The sequence below is a fragment of the Aythya ferina genome, assembly GCF_964211825.1.
Source record: "Aythya ferina genome assembly, chromosome: 9".
NCBI classification, from domain to species: Eukaryota; Metazoa; Chordata; class Aves; order Anseriformes; family Anatidae; genus Aythya; species Aythya ferina.
Genome location: NC_140305.1, coordinates 16,380,840 through 16,406,810, shown reverse-complemented (window position 1 = coordinate 16,406,810; position 25,971 = coordinate 16,380,840). Strand labels below are relative to the sequence as shown.

General features: G+C 49.6%; 1 protein-coding gene across 5 annotated transcripts in view; it reads right to left on the bottom strand.

The window, feature by feature from the left end:
- FGF12 (fibroblast growth factor 12) overlaps positions 1–25,971 on the bottom strand; it is a 222,217-nt gene that overhangs the window by 110,639 nt on the left and 85,607 nt on the right. The window contains exon 1 of one of the 5 annotated variants that reach the window (XM_084529514.1): positions 18,540–18,563. The exons of the other annotated variants lie outside the window; for them this stretch is intronic. The gene's annotated coding sequence lies outside the window, so the exon portion shown is untranslated. Of the gene's footprint in view, positions 1–18,539; positions 18,564–25,971 lie in introns of those variants that run through there. 5 annotated transcript variants of the gene reach the window in all.

The window sequence follows — 25,971 nt, the reverse complement described above, 5'->3', positions numbered from 1 at the left end:
GGCAGCGAGGGCAGAGCATCACAGGAGGTTTTGCCATGGGCCAGGACTTACTGTAGGGTCAGCCAAAGGAACACGGGGCTGCTGGCAGCCAAGAAATGCTCCTCTCAATGCCTGGGCTCAAGAAGAGTGAGAAAAATGAGGGGTTTCCTCCAGCCCCCCAGGCTAGTAGAGCAGAGTGCAGCAGCTCACCACCCTGCTTCCCAACAGCAACCATTGCAGCCCTGTTGGCTGCGTGCAGCAAATCAGCACCTTCACCACACCCCAAATAAACTTTCCTGACCCAAACCCTGAAACCTGGAAGTTTTCGGTTGAACAGAAACTTCAAGCAAACCATTTCAACTCGAGTTTAGAAAATACGCCTGCCCTTGAAATCAGTGACAGGAGAGAGAGATGATCTGCGCCTTCCGAGGAGAGGGCTCAGGGACTTCCCCAGGAAAGACAGGCCATTTCTCAGGCCATATTTTGTCCTGTGTCCCCACAGTGAGGATGCAGGGAGGACCGGGGACCTGCTGCCCCTGCGACATCCCCTGCTACAGCCAGCAGCTCACTGCCACCTGCTGCTGGCCAGCACGCACGCAGCGCAGCTGCACCCCTCAAGAGCTGCCCCAGGGCTGCGAGACGAGCCCCCAGATGCCATTTCCTAGGGGAGAGGAGTTTTTCTCTGTAAGTCTAATGCCTGGCTGTTCTTTTATTCAGTGCGCTTTATTCAATGTATTTTCAACAAGTCAGAGATAAAGCATTTCTTTCTGTTGGAGTTTCAGACCAAGAGTTTGCACTTTATCCCTCCGCCCTGTTCGGCACTGCATGACAGCCCAGCCCTGTTGTGCAGCACTAGTTCAAGCTGCCCGTGCATTCCCTGCGCTCCTCACCGTTTCTGCTCCTTCACCACCCATTTTTACCGTAGTCATCCTACCCGAACAGCGAAGCTTAGCTTCAGAGCCCCGCTGTCAGGATACACACCCAAGGGAGACGCGGCGAGCACCCCTGGGCACATCACCCAGCAGCAGAGGACACCAGGCAGCGCTGCCCCATCAGTGCTGGGTATCACAACCCACAGGGCAGTGTAGACGCACAGATTGCAAAGGAAAACATTAGCTAACTAGCTTGGCCTTTGCTGCATTGCTTGTTCATTTGTCTGTGAGCTGTGCAAGTCCCTGCTCGCTGTTATTCAGCACTATTTGTTTATGTTGCCTCCAGCAGTCCTTGCTCTGCCAGTCATGCAAGCCCGACGTTTGTAATTTGTCCTGTAAAATAGGAAATTAACGTAGGAAAAGGGCTGCGTACAGCTTTCCACCACAGCATTAATATCCAGCGCTATATTCCATTTTAATGGAATAAAAATCAGTTTGTGCTGCACCAGCTAGTAGCTCACTCGGGAAAAGGAAATTTCCACAGGCTTGGTCCCACATCCCGACTGCAGCAACAACTGAGATCAGATCATGGGGGCAAAGCTTCTGTATTTCTTCTCTGGAAACAGGTTTACCCGATATTTATTCCTGAGGAGATCTTCAAAATTTGCAGAAAATGAACAGAACAGAGACACAGAAGCAGAAATTCCTGCCTGAACACCCATTTCTCTCCACACTCTCTGCTGGACATTGCTTTAGCTCGCACGGAACAAGTACTGCAGAGCCACAGCTGAAACGAACTCACGCTGGAAAAAGCTGGGACTTCGCTGCCAGCTGCTCTCCGACTAGCACATACATTACAAAGGAACGACAGAGCAGCCCCTCGCATCTCTGGCCTATTTACATAAATCTTTGAGTTTACCTTGCCCAGTAAAATCACCCCCAGAGCCCATTATTTCTAACGCATCACCGCTTTCTCTCCCGGGTGCTATTTGCCATCCCAGCATAGCCTGTTTGCACAATTAGGCGTTTCCTACCCTGGGACGTGGCCTTTGCAGTGCCATTGATCACAGCAATTAACAAGTAGGGGCAGGATGCTGCAAGGCCTCAGCGAGCCGGTGCTGTGCCCGCCTCCTGGCAATTTTTCCAGCGGATTTTGTTTTCAGCATTAACTTTATTGGGAATAAAACGGCCGGAGAGCACAGCGCTGCACCTCGTTAGCTTTTACGCCAGAGGAAGTAGTTAGGGGCTCTATGGGACAGTTGCATTTCACAGAGTTCTTCTGGCTTTCCTGGTGCTCACTAATGCCTGTTACAGTGGTGTGACCAGATGGCAGCGCAGCCCCTTGTGCTCCAGCAGGGTCCTGGCTCAGGCTCCGACCCAGCACAGAGCTGGCATGGAGCGATCCCGGGTCTTGCCTCCCTGGCTGCCCCTCGTGGTCCCACAGGCACCTTCTGGCAGCCCACGAAAAGCCAAAATGACTCCTCATGAATAACTAATTATCATTACTCTGGAACGTTGTTAATGAATTAAGAGGCTGGCTGGAAACCTGCTGGGCATGGGGGCACGGCTCTGGGAGCGGGGCACAGAGGTGCATTTCTGCAGGTGCTTCCCAAGCTCCTTGGTGAGAGCTGCTGGGCTGAAACCTCTTGTTAACTACACTTGGGACCCAAATGTCTGCTAACGCTGCAGGAAAAATGTTCATTTTCACTAAAGATGTCACACGCATCACAAACCAGGCTCAGAAGTGCTTTCATTTTCCGGTCCCCGTGGAAAAGGCCTTCCTGTGCTGGGTCCAAAGAGAGGAGCGGAGAGAAGTGAAGCAGGCTGGGCTTGGTGGACGCTGGGTTAAGGGACTTCTAAGCAGGGCTGTTTGGAGCTCCCAGGGCCACGTGCCCATTTTCAGGCTGTCCCCCCAAGGGAGGGGGCTCTCAGCTGCCCACCAGCTGCCATCACTATCCTGGTTGTGCCGCTGAGGGTTAATCTGTCCCTGCCACCGTGTCACCAACATGCTGCAGAGCGTGTGGCCCTTTTATCCCAGCCAGGGCTGCTGCTGCTCCGGGGATTTGGCTGCTGACGGAGGGAGGAAGGTTTGGGAAGGCCGAGGAGCAGTTCCTGTCCCTACAGCTTAAAACCCGACTTGTCTGAGCACCAAAACGTGCTCTCATGAGCTCAACTTCATCTTCCTGGCATTTGGCTCTGCAGGTGAGGGCAGCGGCCCCCTCCCCAGCCCTGCTGGCTGCGGGGGCAGAGGACAATCCCCTGCAGCTCCCCAGCTCAGCAGCCACGGGGAGGCATCCAGAGGATGCTGTGACTCCTCATTATACCAGGTGAAGGAAAGGCCCTGGGCATAATTAACTTAATGAAGCTGGCAGCTCTGCATACTAACAGGACCTGATGCATGGTGTTTAAAGCGCAGCTGCACAAACACAGCCAGCAGCACTCGCAGACCTCTCAGAAAGCCCAAACACCCAGCACCTGCCTGAAAAGAGCCTGGATACCCACTCTTGATTAAACGTAAGCTCCTGGAGAGCATCTGGGCACCGAGCAGCCCTGGTGCTTCCCTGCTTCTACAGCAAACAGCTCCCCCTGCCAGCAGCTGCCGGGTGGCCGCGGCGGTGACATTCACAGCAATGCCCACAGGAGGCCGGTGCGGTGCCAGCAGGCACAGCAGAGAGCAACTGGAAGGTGGGCTTATTTTTCCTGGCCTTTAGAGAGCACCAGTAATGTGCAGGTGATGGAAAATTAAGGAGGTAGGAAGAGCGGTGCGTGCTTTGGAAAGCAGAGAGAAGTCTCGCATCCTTTGGATGCGTGCTCCATTTGTGGCAGCACACCCACAGTTAAGGCTGGGGAGCTCTGAGCACAAGCAGCCCTATAACATACCGCACTGAACATTTCAAAGCCCTGGCTGCTCCCACCCCAATCACAGCCAGGAGGAGCGCAGCAGCAGCAGCAGGGGCCTGGGGCGAGCCGCGGGCAGGCGGTCGATGAGGCGGCCTCGTGGCATGATGCCCTGCTCCCCTACAGAAACGTACCAGGACACGCTTGGGTTCAGTCCTGCTCTTCCAAGCAGGCTCGATGGGCTCCTGCTCCCCAGCCCTTGGGAATTCACAGTGGATACCCCCCATCAGCATCTCTGCTCCCAAAATTTCATTTGCTTTATTTTGCTCCGACCATTACGCAGCTATTTGCACGGTGCCACAAGAAGCAGAAACAGCACGGAGCCCTGCACAAGTGCTTCATTGAGATAAGCATGCAAAGTGCCTTAGCAGGTATCACAAATTACATAAAAATGCTCTTCCCAGTTCCTCATTATGCTTCACTCTATGAATATTACAGCACAGACAAAACCATCATCGTGAGGCGTTACAACGTGGAACAACTTTTTCCCTAACAGCCTTAAAAGAGAGACCAAACCAAGGTTTTTATTTTTATTTTACTGGGCAAGTTACGATCTTGTGGGGAAAACTAAAAGCCCAAATCCAATTGTCTTTTTCTAGCAGCTTTCCCCTCTGTTTCCTTCACCAGGGCAGCAGTTTCCAGAGAACTTTTTGACTCCTTAGGAGCAAAGCCAGAAGGCAGCCCCCATGCCCTGTAGAGTGCTGGCCTCAAATTACCCAGTGGATTATCTCCTTATGATTAAAGGATTCTGGCTCACGGTCAGAGATGTTACAGTCCTTCCCCCGAGGGGTCCCTGTTTACTCAGCTCCATCAGCATTTGATGTCAGGGTAAATGCTTGGAGGGATGAGCCCCAGGTCTGGGTTTGCCTCGGTGTGTTCCTGGGAAAAGCTGCCAGGAGGTGCTGGGCTTGGGGCCAGGGTGGGCACAAGGAGGAGAAGCAGGGAGACTTTGGTTTTGCCTCCTGCTGCCTCTGGTTCCTGAATTATGTGAGCAGATATAACAAATAGTTGATTTTGGTAAAGTTCTCAGGGGCCTGCAGCTAAAAGCAAGGGCAAAACCATAGATCTGTACATCTGTTGCCTCCTTTCTTAATGCAGCACCTGTTCCATATAAATACTGCTACAGCTCTAGGCACGTACAACAAAACAGTGTCTAAGTAATTCTAAATTAATTCTGAATTCTTAATTCTAAACCAAAATCACACAACATGCCGTATGTACCCAGCTTACTGGAAGGACTTTTAAGTCCCTGCCTCACAAAGCCTGGCAGGGACAGGGCAGCGTTGCTTCGGTGGCAGCCCCCATCACCCTGGCACTCGTCACAGCCCAGAGAATTTCTTTGCTCGGCACAAGGATGGGAGGAAGGGGGGGACTTGTGCTCCAGAGAGCCTGTCTAGCTGGCTGCCTGTCCTCCAGCCCTAATGGGATGGGATTCATAGCACTGCCTGCCCTGAGCTTAAAAATAACTCAATTGAAACTGGTTAGGAAGATTTATGCCTTTCAGCAAGCACCTTGCTTCCAGCCTGCACAGCAGCCATCTCCTGACACAGCACAGAAATATCTCTGTAATAGGAACAGGAGGTCAGCACCACGTTCACAAGGGCCATCCCAAACCCAACCAGGCGTCCTTGCTCCACTATGTGCCTTGAACTCCAGAAACTGCCTGCTCCGAGACCTCTCCCTGCTGCTCTTCTGCTTTCTGTGGCATCTCTCCGTGCTGCACCAGCTTGTGGTGCCAGGACTGAGTGGAGTCCCACCGCTCAGGAGATGCCCCAGGACTGTGGAAGCTCAGCAGCTCTCCCATACCTTGGGCTGTGCCACCTCCTGCCAAGGCTGTGGCACTGCACAAGAGCTGCCCGGTGGGTGAAACGAAGGCTGAGAGTGGCAGCGTTTGCTGCGCTCCCCTGCATGACCCCTGGTGCTTTGCTCTCCTGCACAGCTGGCAGAACACAGACCCCTCAGCAGGGCCTGGCTGCCAAAACCCTTTGTGGGCTGCCTGATATCAAGGGCAGGATATTTATCCTATCTATCAGGAATGGATAAATGAAGACCAATCTCCACAGCCCAGTGCTGTGTGTAGGTCAGGGTCTTGCTGAGGTAACTACATGGCAAAGGCAAGTGCAGAGGCAGGTACGTGGCCTTGGTTTACTTAGTCCTGGGGTCAAATGAAGTTACTTATGAAAGCTCCTGCGTGACCTTTTGCATTCGTCCCCTCTGTATCTGCCCTCCCAGTGGGCAGACACAGCTCCTTTTAAGATTCAGGCTGCGTGCTGGTGAGTACTCAGTGCCAGAGGACTTGCATTTCCAATGCGAAATGAAAATGCCTGAGTCACCATTTTATCAGGTGCCGAATAAGAACAAGTTTATTTTTTCATGTGTATAATTATATGTTTGGAAGGGGCTGGAGCAGCTCGCAGAAAGAGCAGGGGAGATGCTCGAGGGAGCTGTGCTGATGGAGAGGCCGGGGCGTGGGAAGAGCGCTGCTGGGGCCAGCAGGAACGGATGCTCCCCTCCAAATCTGCTCTGCCCGATTCTTTCCAATGTTTTTCCTCATATAGCAATAAACGTGGGTGCTTTGGGATGGATCAGAAGGACTGGGCAGGAAGAAAACAAAGGTTTTGTTTGGCTCAGAGGACTCTTTGGCAGTGGTAACACATTTCTCTAATTAAATCAGTCCCAACCTAGGCCAGGAATGAGCAAGGAGCAGCAAGAAGCAGCTGTCCCACTTGAAGCACATTAACATCCCCAGTTCCTAACCACCCAGGACTGGCACGTCTAACACCTCATCCACAGCAATTGTTTCTTCTCAGCAAGGAGAGAGAGCGTGGAGGAGAAGGAAAGAAGGAAGGGCACTGCTGGTGTAACTCCTGCCATGCGGCTGTATCTGGGGGTTTGCCTTCAGCACCTCAGTGCCTGCCACACAGCACGGCCCCTCCATCAGGCAGCTGTCGATATGGGAAAATTAAGTTTACGCTTAATGAAAGGCCACAGCCAATAAGCAATCAGGCAGCGTGTTCTCCACCCCGTGATTAATGAGCCAGGGGATGTTTGTCTCCCGCAGCGCTGCCGACCGCGGCTCTCCCACCTCTGCACCTCGCGCTCTGAGTCACATCCCACAAGAGGAGAGGCACTGAGCCTTCAGCTGGGACTTCGTTGTGTCTGTGGATGGAGAACGTGTCAGGAGCAGTGATCACAACGTGAATGTCACCAGGAGGGGTGCGTATCCCGCTGCTGGGGGCCATACGACCGGCTCCTCTGCACCTTTCCTGCCCCTTCCCTCCCCACAGCAGCAGCACCTGTGTGGCCCCACATTGACTCAGCTAAAATAACTGATCTGACTGAAAATTAGCCTTAACAAAAATAATTTAAAAATAAAGAAATAAGGTTAGTTTCCTGCTCTAGCTTGTCACCCCAGAGTAGCATTAGCAGAGGGAGGGAACAAGAGTACACGCACATAGATCACAGATGTTGGGAGCACAGTACCGTGTTCCCATGAGAACAGCCTCCAGGCCTGTCCAAAGACTGAACACATCCTGCAAATCCCTAACCTGAACCAGGTTTCTCAGCCTCTCTGAAGAGAATGCTCAGGAGATTCATCTTTCTTTTTTAATTGATCACATTTCAGACAAAACAAAACAGAAATGCCACCTTGACACCGGTAAATGTTCCCTGCATGCACAGGTCTCCTCAGGAGGGAGCAAGAGATTTGACTGATGAGTGTCGTAATCCTTTATGCGTGCCTGAAGAGTGCTTAACTATTACTCCTGCCATTTAAGAATCCATAGACTCCAATGGGATCTGGGTCTCTGAACTGCAAGATCACCCCCTTAGATGAAAGAACCTCTCTTACGTCGCGTCGAATGGGCTTGAGAAAGAAGCAGAAGGGAATAATCAGCTCCAGGCTTTCAACAAACACCTGAAAGTTGAGAGGTAAGAGTTGAAAGGAGATCAATAAACATGTTACCACGTTAAACTTCCACGGGTAATATTTAGACATCACAGAAGCTGGCACCTTAAGGAGGAGACAGAGAAAACAGCAGAAAAAGAGAGAAATCTCCCAAACTGCTCTCAGATGGCCACTTCCAGTGGCAATCATGCTAATTGCACACACGGATTAGGCAAACAATTAGGAATGCATTTTTCAAAATCAAGCCTCATTTGTCTCACTTTTGCAAGAGTTTCCAATCAACAGTTCTTAATTTCAAATACAGAACAGTTTAGTCATCAAAAAGCAAGAGGACGAAGAATACCGGGAACACGCCAGGAAAACAATCTCTTCCCCATCTTCCCCATGCTTCTGTAACCAATTCCCTCGGAACATCTCACAGAACGTTTTCTATTGACACGAGCCGTAAAATGACTTGGGTTTAATGAGCTCCTCTCATCTTAAAAAATCAGAGAGAAAAATGCAAATGCACGAAAGAATGTCTCGAGTAACTTTGAAGGGGCTGTTACCCACGTACAAACACAACTATCTACCATCTGACACCCTGACTGCTACTGATATTCTTTATGGAAATTTAAAGTATTGTTTAAAAGCGTAATTTCCCCTTTTATCATTAAAATCATGTTGTAATTCACCTAGCTGGAGCAAGGAAAACACAGCCAGCTTCCCTTCTCTGAATAAGCACGGTTCTGGCAAATGACTTAAGCACGGGCTTACAATGAACCAGCTGATGGAGGTCACAGCCCACTTTGCCCGTGCACTCGCACACTGCTGCAGGTGATGCAGAGAGGATTAGCAAGCCCCAACCCAAGCCCTGTTTTCTATGAAATCTACCTCCTGAAACACTTCTGTTAATATGTAGTGCCAGGAATGACTCTGCCTTCACGCAGAAAATATAACTGAGGACTTCAAAACGAGTGCTGTTGTGGATGCAGTGTCAGACACCTTCCCTGAGCAAGACATTTTTGGAGAGGACAAGGCACCCACACAGCCATCGCTGCACAACCCCAGCCACGGGCTGGCCACCTTCTCACCCTGCTCACGCTTAACCCCTGGAAAGCAACGGGCTGCATCCGTTCCTCTGAGCAGGCGGCCAATGTGCTCTCCCTGGTAAGCTGCATTCCTACTGAGCCTTAAATACTTGTCTGCGAGCAATTTATAATGCATGGGCCTTTAATGGGAGCTTAGTGAATGGTTGGGGTCTCAAATGAGTTTCCAAGCATGAATGAGGAATCGCATCTGTACTCTAAAATTCTCACACTGCGTTTTCTGCTAAATACTTAAAATCCAAAGACATTTCCCCAGTTCCAGTGTCCAGACTCGGAGTACCATCAAACCACTTTGAAATGTGGAGTTCTGCAGAGGCCCGTACAGGTTGTGAGCTGGTCCCACAGCCGCCTTGCAGAGGGCATTACTGTCTGTGCTGCACAGACGGGACAGACAGAAGGAGGTGTGCTGCCACCGGGGGTGGTTACACGCGGACATCCACAGCCTAAACGTCAGGCTGAGCACATCTCCCTGCCTTCCCCGGAGATCTCACCGATACCATCAGGGGAGTTAAACTGCAGCTCGTCTCACCATGCAGGAGATGTGGGCCATAGGAGCTCGGTTGTGCCCAGATGCTCTGGTTGCTCACCCTGGCTGTGGGGGAAGCCCAGCTCCACACTGCTCAAGCTACGGTTTGTGCACCCTGTTGTGCTCCTTCCATTGCAATGAACACTTACCAGAACTGGAAACGGTTCAAAGAAAGGCAGCAAGGACTCCTCAGACTGCAAGACAGACAGCTCAGAAGGGATGTGTCTCAGGTCCGTGAAATCTCAAGTGCCACAAGAAGAGAGAGGACAGGACCAGTTCTGCACCAGCTCGCTCAGTGCCTGGTCTCAGGGAGGCGTTGAACCAAGCCAGGAGGAGCCACGTGCAAAACGAGGGAAGGGAGGGCTGTCTGTGTGCGTCAGGTAGCAGAGCTGGGGAAACCCTTTCCACAGGACATTAGGATGTTAAAAATGTATGTGAACTCAAGGGGAGCCTGGTCAAGCACACAGAAGAGAAATCCACTGACAAGCTCTAAATACACTGAACCATGACTGGCTCAGAAAACTTCCTCAGCTGAAAATAGCAGCGAGAACATTTGGGGGACATGCCCTACTCTGTTTTCTCACTTTTTTTTTTTTTTCTGTTTTATGTGGATGAAGAAAGAACACTACTGGGGAAAATGGACACTTTATTCTGGCCCATTTTAATTGCTCTCATGCTTTTCTGTTAATTGATGCTGGCTTCATATAGTTTTTTTGCTGGCTTTTTTCAAAGAGACTCCTCCTTTTTTTTTGCCAAATAATGCTTCCCAGCCTGTATCAAACCCAGTGACGATCCAGTACTATAACACAACAGTGCTGTGGATAAAGCAAAGCCGAAACAGGGAGTAGGACATGCTTGCTCCTAGTCTCAAGGCTTAAAGAGAGATTACAGAAGTGCTACAACAGAAGACTGTCCCTTGGCAGCGAGTAGTGCAATGTGCTTATTCGGTAGCAAGCACATCCTTCCAGTGCCTAAACCCAGCAATGTTTTACCAGCCAAGTGAACGTTTCCATAAATAATAGAGGCACACTACCTTGCTCTCCTTCCCAGTTCTGTGCTGGTTTCCCCTTCCACAGCCTGGGAGCAGCAAAGCAGCGAAGGCTGGTGGCTGAAATTGGCACCAGGTTTAAATTGGCACCAGAGGTGGAGCTCAGCTGAGTGAGTAGGGGGGCAGGAGAGAAACAGAGGTGGCACCTCCAGGTGCAAGGGGGTTGTACGCAGCCTTCCCTCTTCTGGATGGGAGGCAGACACACGCCTGCCTTTCCAGCATGCTTCGGGCTTGGCATTTCTCTCTCTCTGTACTTCTATCATCAAACCCATGTTTCCTGGCCTTCTCCAGGAGGCTGGAGGATCCCTCCCTGGGGGCTTGTCAGCCAGTGTGCTAGACAGGGAAGTGTCAGCCCAAAGGACAATGGCTGTGCGTGCACAGAAGGGAGGCTCTCAGCATCCAGGAATGCCCAACAGGAGTGAAATTAATTCACGGAAGCGTTTCACCAGAAAAGGACATGCTCCCACTTAACCGTACTTTTTAGTCACGCTTGACATGTCATCTGAAGGAATCCGATTGTTCTAACTCACCTTTCCTAACCTCAAACAAAGGGGAGAGAAAAAAAAAAAAAAAAAAGAAAGAAAAAAAGAAGAAACCACCAACAAGCCAACCCTGAAAAATAAACAAGTCATGTCACCTCTTGGGTGAGGTGCTGTGAATGAGCTGCAGGGCAGTAACAGATCTCCCCGAAGATGCTGCAGGATGTGTGTCAGCCATTTACCAGGCTAGGTGGAGGCAGGGAAGGAGCATTTCCCTTGCTGAGCAGCCTGCCAGCAGCTGAGAGACATGAATCCTGTCCCCAGAACTGCCTCTCGAGGTTAAGGGTAAGAACAGAAAGGATTCATCACACAAACGCCAGCAATTCTGAAACAGAGGAAGAAGCACACCGAGTTTGTCTTATCCATAAAAGATAAACCCCAGTCATCCGAGAGGAACGCCGGAGCCCAGCAGCAGGAAGTCGAGCCATGCCTGAATATTTATACACGAATTTGTCTGATCAGCCAACCAAATATTTACAAAGATTACACCCTGCTTACACAGAACAAAAATGCCAGGGGAAATCAGCCCTTCAAAAGCAGCGTGTAAGAGGGCCTCCAGCCCTAGCACCACACCGACTGCGATGCTGGGGAGCTGCCTTTAACCTCAGGAAGCAGGTAAGGAAGCACAGTGTACTGGGACATGGGGGGTGCCTCCAAAACCCCAGGGTCTGCACGTGGATTTCACCGCTGCAATTCTGCAGAGAGCCAGGTGCACTTAACCACGCTCCGGCTGCTACTGGATGTTGCTCCTAAAGGATGGTGGCCTGCATGCCCCTGGGAGAGACCAGAGAGTCCGGGCTGCCCACACAGAAAGGAAAAGCTGCTGTCACCACCCGCAAAAAAACACCATGGCAGAAGGTAAGCAACGGCAAGTCACAGGAATTCAGACAAACACTAACAGCACGTTGGCTGTCTGGTCCCTTTGGGCTGCCATTGTTTGTTCGGTTTGGTTTGGTTTTCATTCCACTTTTCAACAAAAGACACTGTCCATGTCTTCCCCACCCAGTGTGTATCCAAATCTTGCATTCAAAACACTTCTCCACATTTTTGTATGCCCAACAAAGAGTCAATTTTCCTGCTCCTGGACACTTCCTCTGTATCCTGCCCAGCTGTCCCAGGCACACTTGCCTGGTCCCTGGCACACCACAGAAGCCTGTTTGAGAAGGCACTGTGGAAGACGGGCTAAAATCTGGGACCAAACTGATTGGATTTGCCATGATAACAGCATGGGGCAGGGGATTTTCTTGTTCTTTCTCCAGGAGCACGAGCAATCTCAGCAAGAGGGGACCAGGCGTGCCACCTGGGGATAGGGCCTTAGCTCAGACTACTGACCTGGAACAAACGGGATGCCCCAGCTGCTCCCATGCACAGCTGTGACTTAAAGAGACTTGCTGGGAAAGTACTGGGGCACATATAAGAACGGAGAGCAGTAACTGCCCAGCTCAGCTCTGACAAAGCCGAGCCACTTCTCCTCACCGTGCTTGCTGCTGCCTGCCATCCCCTCAGTGCACAAGGCAGCACAACGAGGATGGAGCAGCGCAATCGCGGTGCCATGCATGAGTGAGCTTTCAAGTGACCAAAGGGTTGTGAATGCACATTAAAGCAGGAAGGGGACGCTAATAAGGGAACAATTAATTATTGCATGGGTTGCAGAATGGAATTTTTCCCTCTTATCTGAAACAAACAAAGCTTTGAGGGAATAAATACAACTCCAGAGATAATCCCCAGCTTGGATCCTGGAAGCATTCAGTGCCGAAGCTGGGAAACAAAACAATGCTAATGACTCACGCTGGGCCCGTGGGTGGCTCATCACTAAATTAGCAGCAGCTTCCATGCTCCCAGCTGAGCCTGGCTTTGCTGCCTCGCTGTCACAGATCTCCAGGACCGCAATTGAGCACATGCAAATGGGCCCGGCAGCCAATCGCAGCCACAATACTCGAAAGGCACAACCGTGCCATTTAGAAAAATGCTTCGCCGTACAAAACATGATTACCTCCTTCCATGCCATTTCAGGCTAAGGGAAGAAACGCTATTTTTATTATTAAATGTTACGCATCTTTTTTCCTCCGAGGGGCAGAATCTATTTAGAGGCCTTTTAGGCAAACATCTCTTCGTACAATTGAAAGCCCTGTGTACTACCATCTCATAAGCAATCTCATTTCGCTCTCAAAGCCTGGTGAACTGTTGATGATATCTCTACCACCTGGCTGTAAACATCTACGACAAGCAGCAGTTTGGCCAGTAAAAAAGGAATAGTTTCCTTCTGGTAAGCAACAGCAGGGGCTGGTGAGGAGAAGTGAACTGATTTGGGAACAAAATAAGTAAATGAGCAGCAGGTCGTTCTCACAAACAAAGCCATGGGATTTGTTTCTTTAATGAACAGTGCTTTGCAACTAGTTGTGAATACCTCCAGAAAAAAAAAAAAAAAAAAAGAAAAAAAAAAGAAAAACAGAAAGCAAGCCTACCGTCAGTGATATCAAATTAGTTGGATAAACAGGAAGAAATTTAGGGATAGAAAAGGTTGAAAGCCACTCACCTAAAGCAATAACTCTGCTAAGCACAAGATTATCTTAAAATGGGAGTAGGTGCATGCGTAGAGTTAAGAGTGCACTTAAACAGTTCGCTGAACTGAGACCCAGGTCTGGAAAAACTCCTTGGTCTTGGAGTGGACGTGACCTAATGATCTTCACACAGCTCTTACGTTGAAAGCTTTTGCTCTGAAAGTCAGCTGTTTTAAGCATCTGCTTATGAGCGTGGTATATTTTGTTACTTTCACATTGGAAAAACAGTAACACAAGACAGAATTTGTGTACACAGTTATTCAGGAAAACCAGTGGAAAAGTAGAAAAAATCTTTCACAAACTTTTTGGTTAGCATTTCCCACACAGACTTAGAGTTTGTAGTGTGTTACAATTGCCCATAGTGTTTAAACTCAAATTCTTCCTCTGCCTTAGTTTAGTTTGGGAGGTGAAAAAGAGTTAAACTTCCCTCCTTTGCAAAACCCTGTAAAACTCTCAATGACAAGTGCCACAAAGCAGCCTACCTTTGCTTCAGAGAATTGCCTCTCACCCTGATTCCAGCTTCCTAAGAAAACTCAGATGACGCTTACTTTGCCTGAAGCTGTTCGTTCACCAAAAGAAAGCATTTAACAAATACTCAGTGTCAGTGGTGCTCTGGTAGGACCCAGAGAAGTTTCAGACCCAGAAGAGTTGCTGAAGGCTCCAGACTCCCAGCTCTGGAGTCCAGCCACCTGGCCGCCAGCCACACACCTCACACCCAGGAAGCCTCCAGCCCCACCTTTGCTTTGGAAGATTTCTGAAAAATTTTATCACAAAGTGAAATGTAAAGCCCTGCGTGAAAACTGAAGACTTTCCTTCACATAGCTACACTTACCTGGCTATGAACGCTTAGAAAAAGTTAGACGTATAATCTTTAAAATCATTGCAAACTGTATCTCTGAACTTCTGCATGCCAAGCAATTTCACCAAGTAAGAACTCTACCAAAGCCACTGTTTGTAGCTCAGACAGGCCAGAGGTACCCCAGCGCCACAGCTTCCAGGAGAGATACTCAGCATATGTCTACATGGGAAGGTTACTTCAGAATAAAGGAAAGCGGGGATTTAAAATGCTATAGCTATTCTTGAATAATACCCTAGAGGAGTGCTCCTATTACAAAATAAAAAAGAATTTTCATAGTTTTGCTTAATTCATCTCCCGGATGAATTAAACTAAATCAGACAAAGGTATTATTCCAGCTAGCACATGAGTGTCAACAATAGGAATTACCCTGCAACAGCACACACACTTCATTTCCACTGGTCAGTATGCATTTAACTTTACAAAGACACACAACGGGATGGGGGAGCCTGAGCAGAATGCACACAGGGACACTGACACACTTTGAACAGCGGCAGGTAAGGGAGCTGTGGCAGGAATGGAAAGATGCCGATGATCCCCAGTGCAACAGCATCACTTTCCAGAACTGGTGTACATAAGTAAAGCCTACACACACACACACAGATCACTTCACAAGCCCAACAAGGAATGCCAAGCAAAACAAGGCCCGTCAGTTTTGCTTGTAAACCCAACGTTAATCCTGAACATGCAATTTTACATCCTACGTGTGTGAGTCCTTTTGCATCTGCAAGTGCAGGCACATTATGGCAGTGCCCCAGATAGTCTCAGGACAAATGCAGAGATGTGTACAGGGAGTAACAGACAGGCTAATAGCAGAGCCACAAGCTGACCTTGCCTACCTAGACAGAATGCTCGTTGCTACTGCCCCAAATATCAGGCTTAGTGTTGTGATGCATGGAGAAATATAAAGACGCTCTGTGCCAGACAGCATTTTAATCTGCCATAAAGCCAGCATCAATCAGCATATTTCCAGGAGCATCTCCAAATTTTACCAGTGTTAGAGTCCCAGTGAGGCCAAGTTCAGGGGTTACTTTCAATATGATCTTAATTTCTACTGGAGGCATCGATTTGCAGAATGGGAATTTAAACCGAGAGGTACTTTTTACCCAGAGGTTTGAAAATAGATCGGTCTCTGAACACAGCCAGGCCTCTAGTGCTGAAAACAAAGCTGAAAATGTTGCTGCTAGGTGCTTTCATTCCAGTTGATGAGACAACATGAGAAATATCTGTGGTTTTAGCAATAATGCACCCAGAGGGGAGTCTGTAGAGGAGCCTAGGGCAGAACAGGCAAAAGACAGAACCCCTTGAACAGCTAAACACTAGGTCTTACAGACGAGGGCTGAAATACTCACCAGGAGAAGTTTTCATGCTCCTACTAGTGTAATTAGTACTTTTTTTTTTTTTTTTTTTTTTTTACATCAAGTCCCTGCAAACCAGGTACTGGTCATCTGCAATGTTTTTTCGTAACTACAGTCACAGTTATATCTCTGACTCAGTGGTTATCGGATGTTTATCTCAAGCCTAGCATTGTAGCAATCTATTTCATTATGTTGACTTAGAAGCTAAAAGCAAAAGTGATTCTGGCAAACTGCACATCCCAAGCAAATGGGGAAATTTATTAGCAGAGAAAATAAATTAGCCAAGAAATAAAGATTTAACAAAATTAATTATGATATCATCCAGAAGGGAAATAACTCTGCACGTGCAATACAATCAGTCAGCTCACGAGTTGTGAAAGTGAGATAACAAGTGATGTGCATGGAAGATGAGACAGGACATCGCTGTGCCAAAATACTTGCAAAGAAATCCACAAGGGATTAGAAATAAATCTCTTGTTCCGTACTGCTATGAATTACTTGCACTGCTGTGGTACCTTAGGGACCCATTAAGCCACATTTTGCAAGGTGCTGCTCCAACAACCAGAGAAGTCTGCCCCTGCACAGGCTGAGACAGGTGGCAGCAGACCTCAGAAGTGAAGCATAAGAAAACAGCAGGCTAGAGACAGCTACGAGTGGAGGTGGGGTGTCTCAGCAGAGTGCTAACAAAAATCTTGCTAAGATTTTTGCTAGCATCACAACAGAGCTGCACAGCACTCTACAACCACCTTCAGTGTTTCGCTGTTTTTCTTTGAAGTATTATGCCTTAGTTGCTGTCACTCAGGAGTGGTCGAGGGCTCTGAGTCAGCACCACACACAAGTATGAATCTGACTTTAAGCACGCGTTTATATCCTTATGACTTGTTTTCATGAAAGAAAATGAAGGTAGGAGGAGGCTGAAGGTCTTGATCAATCTCTTAGGTAACCTGAGTACACAAAAGGCCGAATAGCCAGGTGGTTGTGCCAAACTATCAGTACAACTCCCCAGACAAGATGATCAAGGGCATGAAAGTAGCTCACAGCACTTCACGCCGTTGCTGTTGTAGTCTGTGATTCCGTGGTCCTTCCTCTCCTGTAATTTATCATTCTTATGGTGGTTTACATCTCTGACGGGCGTAGTCCCACTAGGCACAATGCCACACGTTCAAGGGCTGTTGCAGGCGCATGTACCTATTTCCTGAGGCATGCTGACTTTTCGAAGCAGTAGCAAGGAGCTCTCTCCTCCAGCAGGCCCAGACAGTGACCTCCTCATAGGCAGCAGCTTTCTTTTTTTTTTTTTTTTTCCCCAAATTTTCATATTTTTAAAAAATTGAAGTCCAACCCCAATGGAAAGGCAACAAATGCAGCCAGGAAGATGAAACATATTTGAGCAGCCTGATTCAAAGCAACACGCCACAGCTGGAGCAGTCTCTTGGTGGCCTTGTGGTGGTTCAGGCCCAGTACCTGGAGAACAGGGCCAGCTGGATATAATGACAGGAGAGCGTTCCCGTGGGGTTTTATAGGCCTCTTTGTAGCACAGCATCATGAAACACAGACTATACACTGTCCAGTATCACTCTTTGCAGAAGAAATGAGGAAAGATTCGGTCACTACATATCCATCGATCATGTCTTAGCACGGCATCCGTCAGAAAAGCCAAACCAGCGCAAGAGGGTAACTACCAGGGCACTACAACCAGCTCCTGGTGCACTGAAGTCAGAGGCTGCCACAGATGCTCCTTAGCAAGGCCTAAAGGAAGCCAGGCCGCCTCAGCAGCAGCTCCCCAAACACCGCCCGTCTCTTCCCTGAGTAACGGCGAGTGCTTACGCGGGAGGTGTGGAAAATTCTCTCTCACGAGGCTGAGATCTCTCACAAGGAAACAACATCAGCATTACAAAACGATACTATAAAGACATCCTTGTAAGCATCCGGTGCCCAAAGATTGCAATGGTCAGGGTTCAATAGGCAGATCCAGCAGAAAGCCAACTAGGCACTGAAACCCAGTCAAGCTCAAAGCAGCAGGCTGAGCTTTATAACTTCTACAAATCTTAAATAATAACAACAACACGGAGTTTCTTTCCATTACTGTTTACCCAGTGTTGTAGAAAGGGAAAGGCAGACTCCTGAAACATGCACAGCACAAAGGAAGCTGCAGAGACACCACTTATAGGACTTCAGTAAGATCACCCTAAAACTCAGGAGCGGTACCATACCAACCCAAGGCGCTCATATACTTCATCCCCTCTTCAAACGCCACTTTACTACAACTCGGGATCAAGCACATCTTCCAGCCCTTCACCCCACTGAGCACCCCATCCTCATACAGCCTCCAGCCATGCTCCTTCCCCAACAGGCTGGGAGCCTCCCACCCCCCATCGGAAGCAGCCAGGGGGTTCCCTTTGCTCCTCGGGGCATCCCCACTCTAGAAGATGTTCAACACCCTCCAAGCAAACACTGGTACTGCAAACAAAGGGGATGGGGAGCTCTCGCAGCGCGCCCAGCCCCACACCTGAGTCTTGTGGGGCTGGGAGCACCCTGGGGAAGCTCAGCCCTAAGCTGACCAGGGGTTAATGCTTAGGGTGGGGGTCCCAGATGGGGTGGGGGACACACACATGAGGGACTGCTCGTGAGGAGAGGGCTCTGTGGGGAGGAACGAGACCCGAGAGGGGGCTGCCGGTGGGATGGGGGACTCAGGTCAGGAGGGGAAGGTGGGGAAGGCACCGGGCCGAAGCTTTGGGGTCAGCACCACGGACAGAGCCCGGGCACCTGTGGGAGAAGGAGGAGGAGGAGGAGGAGGAAAGAGAGGAGGAGGAAGGGGATGAGGAGGGCGAGGAAACGGGGCCAGCCCAGGCCGAGCGGCGCCCGGGCTGGGAGCCGAGGGCGGCGGGGACAAGGACGCGCGCTCCCCACCTGGGCTGTTGCTGGATCTCAGGCGCCTTCCACAGAGACACTGCAGCATATGCGAGCCTTTCTCCAGGAGAAGCCCGAGAATCCTCATGGATTTCACTTTGTGGCGCCCTCCCGCTGCTCGGAAAAGGGACCAGCCCCGGAGCGGCCGGCACTCAGCGGCGGGGCGCCGGGAGCCCCCCTCGGCCCCAAACTTCCCGGCCCATCGCCGCGGCCGGGGACCGGGGGAGGATGAGGAGGGGGATGAAGAAGGGGGAGAAGGGGGGTTGGGGGCCCGCCGCCACTTCTCGGGACTTCTCCGCCGGGGAAGGGCAGGCTGCGCCGGGAAGGGGGTCGGGCTAGCTGGAAGGACGTCAAGCCCTAGAAACGCGAGCGGCCGGCTCCCAGCCCTGCCCCCTGCCGGCACGGCCCCCGCCGGGACCCCCCCCCTTCCCCTCCTCTTCCTCCCTGCCGAAGTCCCCCGGGATCCCCCCCGGGAACGGGGGGCGCCCCCCGGCCCCGCCGGCAGCGGGGACGCGCCGGGAGCCCCCGGGCTGGGCTCGGGCAGCGCCGGGCAGGGGCTCCCCGCTCGGCGCCGGGCACGGGACCCGCACGGTGGCCCAGGACACACCTCTCGGCTTCGGGCACCACTAGGAGCCGTGCCTGCAGGCAGGGCCTGCCTCCTGTCGCTTACGGGTCCTTGTTTCCACTTCTGGAGCTTTTTTTCCCACTTACGCATCTTGCTTCCACCCGCAGATGCTACAGCGACAGCGCGGGGCTGAGGGCTCTCTGCCCAATCTCAGCCTTTGGTCTCTTTTTTCTGCTTTTAACCCATCACAGCCAGGTTTACTCCAAGCTCAGTGTTTGAGCTGCACAGCCCAAGGTTGTACCCGGGCACAGGCGGGAACCTGGGGAAAGATGCTCTCCCCAGAGCTGATTTATGGAACTACTCAGCACAAAACCCACCCCACACAGCCTGCATGGGAAGCTTCCTCCATGGGAAGGGGAAATACACAACCACCTCTCCCATGAACTCTTCCACCCGAATACATCAAAATTCAAAAGAAAAACTGAAGTTTTTCTGGGGGCTGCAGTTAGCACATCACGCTCTGTGTGCACATGGGGACAGAGGCTGCGTTGTTAACTCGTGGCAGGATGCCCCTCAGCTCAAAAAAAAGTGAGGCACAGGCAGCACCTGGGCTGCAGCACTGGGAACCCCACTAAGATGGAAAAGTAAAAGCTATAAACACTTGGAGATCGGAGCACCAAGGCACATCAACCAGGGATAGCAACAAAAACGTTGTTCTGCGAGAGGCTATTGAGGATTTGTGGCAAAACCAGTGTTTGTGAGAGCACCACAGTCTTTCATGCCCTTAGTAAACACCCCCACAGTTTCAGTTTTCCTCTCAAATACGAAGAAAACAAAACAAAAAATGAAAATGCTAAATGTTTCATGAAATGGAAGCTCTTATTTTCCAGTCCGTCCTACTTAGTACACCGAAAACAGCACTTAGCTAGAAGCAGAGCCAGTAGCATAGAGCTCAGCACCATTAAAAGGATGCAAAGTAGCATAGATGCCAGGGATTAGTTATTAATAAACAATATTACACAGGACCTGGCAAACTCACCAAGTCACAGAATAAAGCCAAAGAGAACCGCCCTTCTCTCTGCACGTCCCCACTTATCCAGGACCTTTGCTCCAGCCAAAACCCTCAGCAATGCGTGCTCTACAGCATTTGGGGAGCACTACCAGGCCCTAGCAGGGCTGACACCAAACTGGGATTGCAGCTGTTACCTCTCCCCACCACCCATGGCTTTCATTTCTCTGCTGTACCTGATCGGTGAGGAAAATTGTAGCCCCTCTGAAACAAGGCCAGAAGTAGTTTGCTCAGTGAAGCCCTAAATCACAACCGGTGGTTCTGGGGTACTTCTGTAATGGCACAAAAAGCAACAGCCCTGTCCCTGCAAGTGCCCCAGCAGCGTGTTTGAGACGAGAACAATTCTGGATCTGGTAGATCAAGGACAGCACAGCGAGATCTGAAGTCAAGGTGCCCTCCTTGCTTAGCAGCCAGCGTGGAGCCGTAAATGAGGGGGCTCTGATTTAGAGATGCCAATGCTGAAGTGCAGCACCAGGTACCAGGACAGAGGTGCACTGAGGTGTTATCTGCGTTAAGGCAGTGTAGGAAGAGGTAGGTGCTACCGCTCGGACATGCAAAGATGTGCTTTAGACAAGCTACAGAAGTCTGTAAGAAGAACAAATTAGAATGCAACAGGCAGCTGAAGTTTGAGACCTCTGTTCATTAAAATAACACTTCTCGGAAAAACTACTCAGAAAAAAATCCACAAAACTACCAATAAAATAACCCCTATTTCCTTGAGGGGTTTCCATCATCATCCAGCCAGAACGATGAGCCAGGCTTGATAGGTTGTGATCTGCCAGCACTTGTGCGTGAGGCTGGCTCCAAAGGGGTCGGATCCTGCCTTACAAGAGCAAAGGGGAGCAGAATCAAACCGGTGAGAAGAGCGAGCTAGTGTTCCTTGGCATTTCTAAAGGAGGGGCACGAGGACTGCAAGAAGCACACGTTCTTTCAAAACTGAGTAGGTTTAAGTAAGCTTCAACAGCAAAATGGAAGCATAAAAACGGCAAAGGATGATTCTTTAGGAACCGTGATGCATGACTCAAGTGTGTACATGCCACAAACACTCAGTAATACCATGTACCCAATTAGGTAAGTGTTCTCCCAGTAAACAAATCTTATGGAACTTGGAAAGACAAAGGGAGCTGACATAAATCAAGATAGTGCTAGATAAGTTAACTCATTTTAATCCAAAACCAAAGCAAACCAAAATAAAATTTATTTCTCTGCAAAAGGCCAGCATATATTCAGACGATTTTTTAGTGGGACATAAATCTCTCTAAGGCGCCACCAATAAACTTGTATTACTAAATAGTAACGCAAATAACGTCTAAAAAGTTACTGTGAAAACATTACAGATATTTAAGTTTTGCCAGGTAGAAGCTGGGTATTAGGAACAATACTTCTTCAATAAAAGCAGGGATTGCATTTGCTGGAACATAAAGAAAGCTGGGAAAGACTCATTGAGGTCAGAAGACAGTTGCAGGGAACACAGTGTCATGTGTGTTTCTCCCTTATTAAATTAAAATGCCATTGGCCTTCTGAAGCACAGAACAGAAACAAAAATATGTTTGGGATTATGGAATTTAAATTAATACCTTCTACTAAAAAGAGGAATACACTGTGCTCCGAACAGAGACAAATAAGGTGATTTAGCAGACAAGGCTCTTTGCTAGGCATTAAAATAGCATAATGTGCAGGAGTTATCAGTTAGCAAAGCCCCAAAAAGAAAGTCAACAAAAGCTCAGAAGAGACCAGGCAGGAAATGCAATCCCCTTGTATTCACAGAAAGGCTGGTGCTGATCTTTCAAGGTGCTGGGTCCCTTCTGTTTCTGTTTTCACCTACATTGACCACCTGCAGGCCTTTGAACACCGTGCCTGGTTCGCAGATAAACAGCCTGCACAAGTAGGTCATTTTTGCGAGTCTTTGCCCTCATTACATTTCCGGCCAAGTGCAGGTGGATGTGGTGGGAAATGGTCCATGAGCCCCGGCAGCTTTGTTCAGGCTGGCACCAGTACTGCCCTCAGACCTTGCCCCCCTTCATAAACCTACACATCTCCCTGGGAGCACCCGGGGCTCATTTCCCGACCTTCACCCCATGGATCCATCTGTGATCATTGAGGATATGTTCCTCAGCAAAGCCATAACCACTTCTTCCCAGCGTCTTTCTTTGCAGGAGCCATTTGAGCAAAGCCTGCTCAGGAACAGGCTAAAAAATTACACCCCTTTACAGTGCAAGTGCTTACCCTGCTGTCATCATAATGCTCTGAGTATTCGTGCCTTCCTTTGTCCCCCCTTTGTGAGGCAGGGCAGTAGCAGAAGAGCAGTGCTTGCTGTAGAGCCGTGCTAACCACACGCAGCTTCTTCTCACCCAGCTCCACCAAGGTGCGGAGCCGATGGGGAACTGCGGCAAGAGTTCAGGGGGGTGCTGAAGGCCACACGACAACAATTTGTGTAAGTAAGGAATCTCCTGTCATTGCTCGGTCTGGTGATTCAGGGAGAGGATTAGCCTCTTCCTGACCAGTAAAAAATTGTGCCCATTATAAGGCAAAGATTGCAGCTATTTTCTGCTGGAAACTACCAGGGAAAAAGTATATCACGCACACACCTTCTGACAGCAAATGGAAAATGAGGAGAGAAAAAAAAGACAGCTCGATTTCTTACATCAGATGAGAAAGACCAATTTCTTAGTTGCCTTTCCATGCTCAGAAAGCAACAAAGCTCACATGAATGCATGGGAACAACCCAATTACTCCAGCTGCTGGTGGGGAAACTCGCCTGGTGAAACCTCAGCCCCCTCTCAGCTCACCAAAGCAAATTCAGATAAATAAAGATGTCCCATAGGCTCCATCATTCAATAGGTTTATCCTCAGATATACAAAAAGCTCAAGGTAGTAGTTACATTTCCAGACATTAGAAAGAAATCTAGTGTTGTATGTATCAAATAACTTGAATCAGAGTTAGTGAAAAGTGGTTGTTCAGGATATTTTTCAGCACAGTGACACTTCAGAAGCTGGAACTTTTAAGACTTCTCCAGGCATACTTTGGTAGTAATGCCACTGGCTTCGAACAGATGCTCTGGAAAACAGAGCAAGAAAGGGGCAGCCATACATTGTTCTGTCCTCCCACTGCCAGTGCCCTGCAGCTCTGTGATTTCCTCATCCATGGGATGTCTCACAATGCATTTAAAAACCCTTGATCGATTTCTCCGCAACAAATTTTTATAATTGGTTTTTGAAGCCAGTAATACTGTTGGTCTCCTCCCTGTCTTTTGGCAAGAAGCTCTACAGGTTAATCATGCACCGGGAGAAGCTTTCATTAGTTTAAAACCGCTTCTCAGAAGCTCCATTTAATGCTCACCTTAGTAGTTACACTGTGAAATGGTAATTTCATGTTCTCCGTGACAGTCATGGCTTTAGACGCCTCTGCCGTATTTCCCTTCTCAATTGTTTCATTTCTGAAGACGCTGAAAATGCCTAATCTGTTTCATCTCTTCCCGGGCAGCAGCTCTTCCATATGCTCTGCTGACCTTGTCATTGTTCCCTGCATCTTTCCTGGTTCTGTTCCCTTTCATTTGTTGTTTGTTTGAGGAGGAGAACTAGAGCTGTACGCAGTATTCGAGGTGCGAGCACACCAGGGATGTCTGGTGTAGTGCAGTGAGAGCTCCCATTTGCTCTGTACCTTTCCAGGTAATTTCTGCTTGCTTCTGCTGAGCTAGCACTTTCAGACAGATCCACAGCATCTATGAGGTCTTCTACCAAAGAGGAAACAACCCCAGTAGCAACCCCTACCATTAATGACCATGAATAGATTTGTTTCATCCATGGGTGCTTTACCCTGCACCCCTGACTTTATGCTGCTGTTAGCTCACCAGACATTCAGTTTCAGGAGATCCTTCTACAGCTCTTTCCTGCTCAATTCTGCTTTCCTTCCTCCAAGTGATTTTGTTCTGCTTGGCAATCTGCCTCCTCTCCATCCCCTTGCTCTTTAAGAGCAGTTAGGACCATGCTGGACCGCAGACGTCTCTCCCTCCTCTGGTAGTTTCCCCACTCATCAGACCTGACCCGTTTTCTTTGAAGGATCCCCTCAGTGGGAGGAACATCTTCAAAATCCAAGTTCATGACTTCAGCTGGGTCACCTTTACCCAGATGAGAGAACTCAGAAGGCAGGATCCCCCCGGCCCTTCCCTAGCCGATCGCACCTGACTGCCAGCCCCCCATGGGGCGAGGGGCTCTGATTTCTTGCAGGTGGCTGAATTCCAGCACAACCCCCAGGCATTGCCCCATTGTGCTTCACACCCGACAGTTGCAGAAGCACCTTCCAGAGGTGCCCTCCTTGCTGGGTGTGATTTCTGCCAGCTCTGCTCCCCATCCGACCAGTCTCTGCAGCCTCTCACGAGGGAAAAGCGAGCAGGAAGGCAGGAGATCTCCCTGTCTGCTGATCCCTCTGGGCTCGGAGATCATGAGAGAGAAAAGCAGATTAAAGAGCCATAATACAGCAAACGCTGGGAAGTTCTGACCCACGGCACCCCAGTAATTAAGGTTATTAATCCATAACAGGCAGCGACAGCTTTGCCTGAGACATGACCCATGCTTAGAGGGCAACAGCTCGCCACTGTGCCAAGGGGCCTGGAGGCAGGCAACTCCCCAGCCAGCGGGGCTTGGGACACCTCGAGCAGGTGACTGCTGATACGAAGCCAATGCTGGAACTTCTACTTCAGCGTTGGTGCATCTTCTAAGTGCAACCAGGACACGCTCCTGGTTCATCCCCGACCTGCTGCGTGACATGTGAGCAACTGGCAGGCCCCTTTCCTCATTTAAGAGCACACAGCTAATCCATCCCTCTCACAGGGAAAGGCTGGCAGGCTTCATAAAGGAGATTTTCTCAGGGTGAGTGTGGCAGAGCACCTCTGCAAGGAGCCAGCTCCCCCTGCCCGGCAGCAACCCCCCTGTGCTGTTGGTGTGCCCCTGGGGTCAGGCATTACGAGCCTGCCCATCTGCCTGCTTCCAGTGACACTGCGAGCTCTGGTGCTGTTTATTCAGGCACACCGACAGGACACGTGTACGTGTAGCACAGTCTCATCTGGACAAGTACTTGCCCAACTCCCCGCCTTGGGAGCAACAGTACAAGAAACGCTTTCTGCTCCAGTTCACAGCTCCTTAGACCTCAGTGAAGTTGCTACCAGGGCACAACAGCTCAGACCCTTGCTCATTAGCTGGTCACTGCAGCTAAAGACACATTTAAAACCTCGATTGCACTGGCAAGACCCCTCCTCTGGAGCCCACAGCTCCCAGCTCCTGCAGTGCAGCATCGCTACGGCTGCGGGGGCTTCGCCAGACCCACAAGCAGGTTGTCCCTGCTTGTCCTCATGGCAAAGAAATGACAGAAGCTGGGCATTAAATAATAATATTACAGAGTAGTTATAATGCACCTATACATGTACTGGAAAGTTCATGTATTGAGAGAATTGAAGACTGGATTTACGAGACCTTTAGAAAAGCCAACCTTGAAAATCTTGGCTTCCCATTGCATGTTTTTTCCATGAGCTTAGTTTAGAGGATATTGTGGCTGGGAAAATTCCTTTTGGAAAACATCTCTCATGTAGTGCCATCCTCACCAGAGTGCAAGAGAGAAAGAAAGATCCTCAGAACCTCCTCTCTCAGGGACCTCCACTGCTTTTGTTTGGGGCAGATGCTCCAAAAAGGTCCAAAAATCAACACTCGCTTTTCCTTAAAGTGACATTTTCTAAATTATTTCAACTTTGCCAAAATACTTCGGTTGACAACATGATGAAAAAGTCTCAGTGAGAGACTTTGAC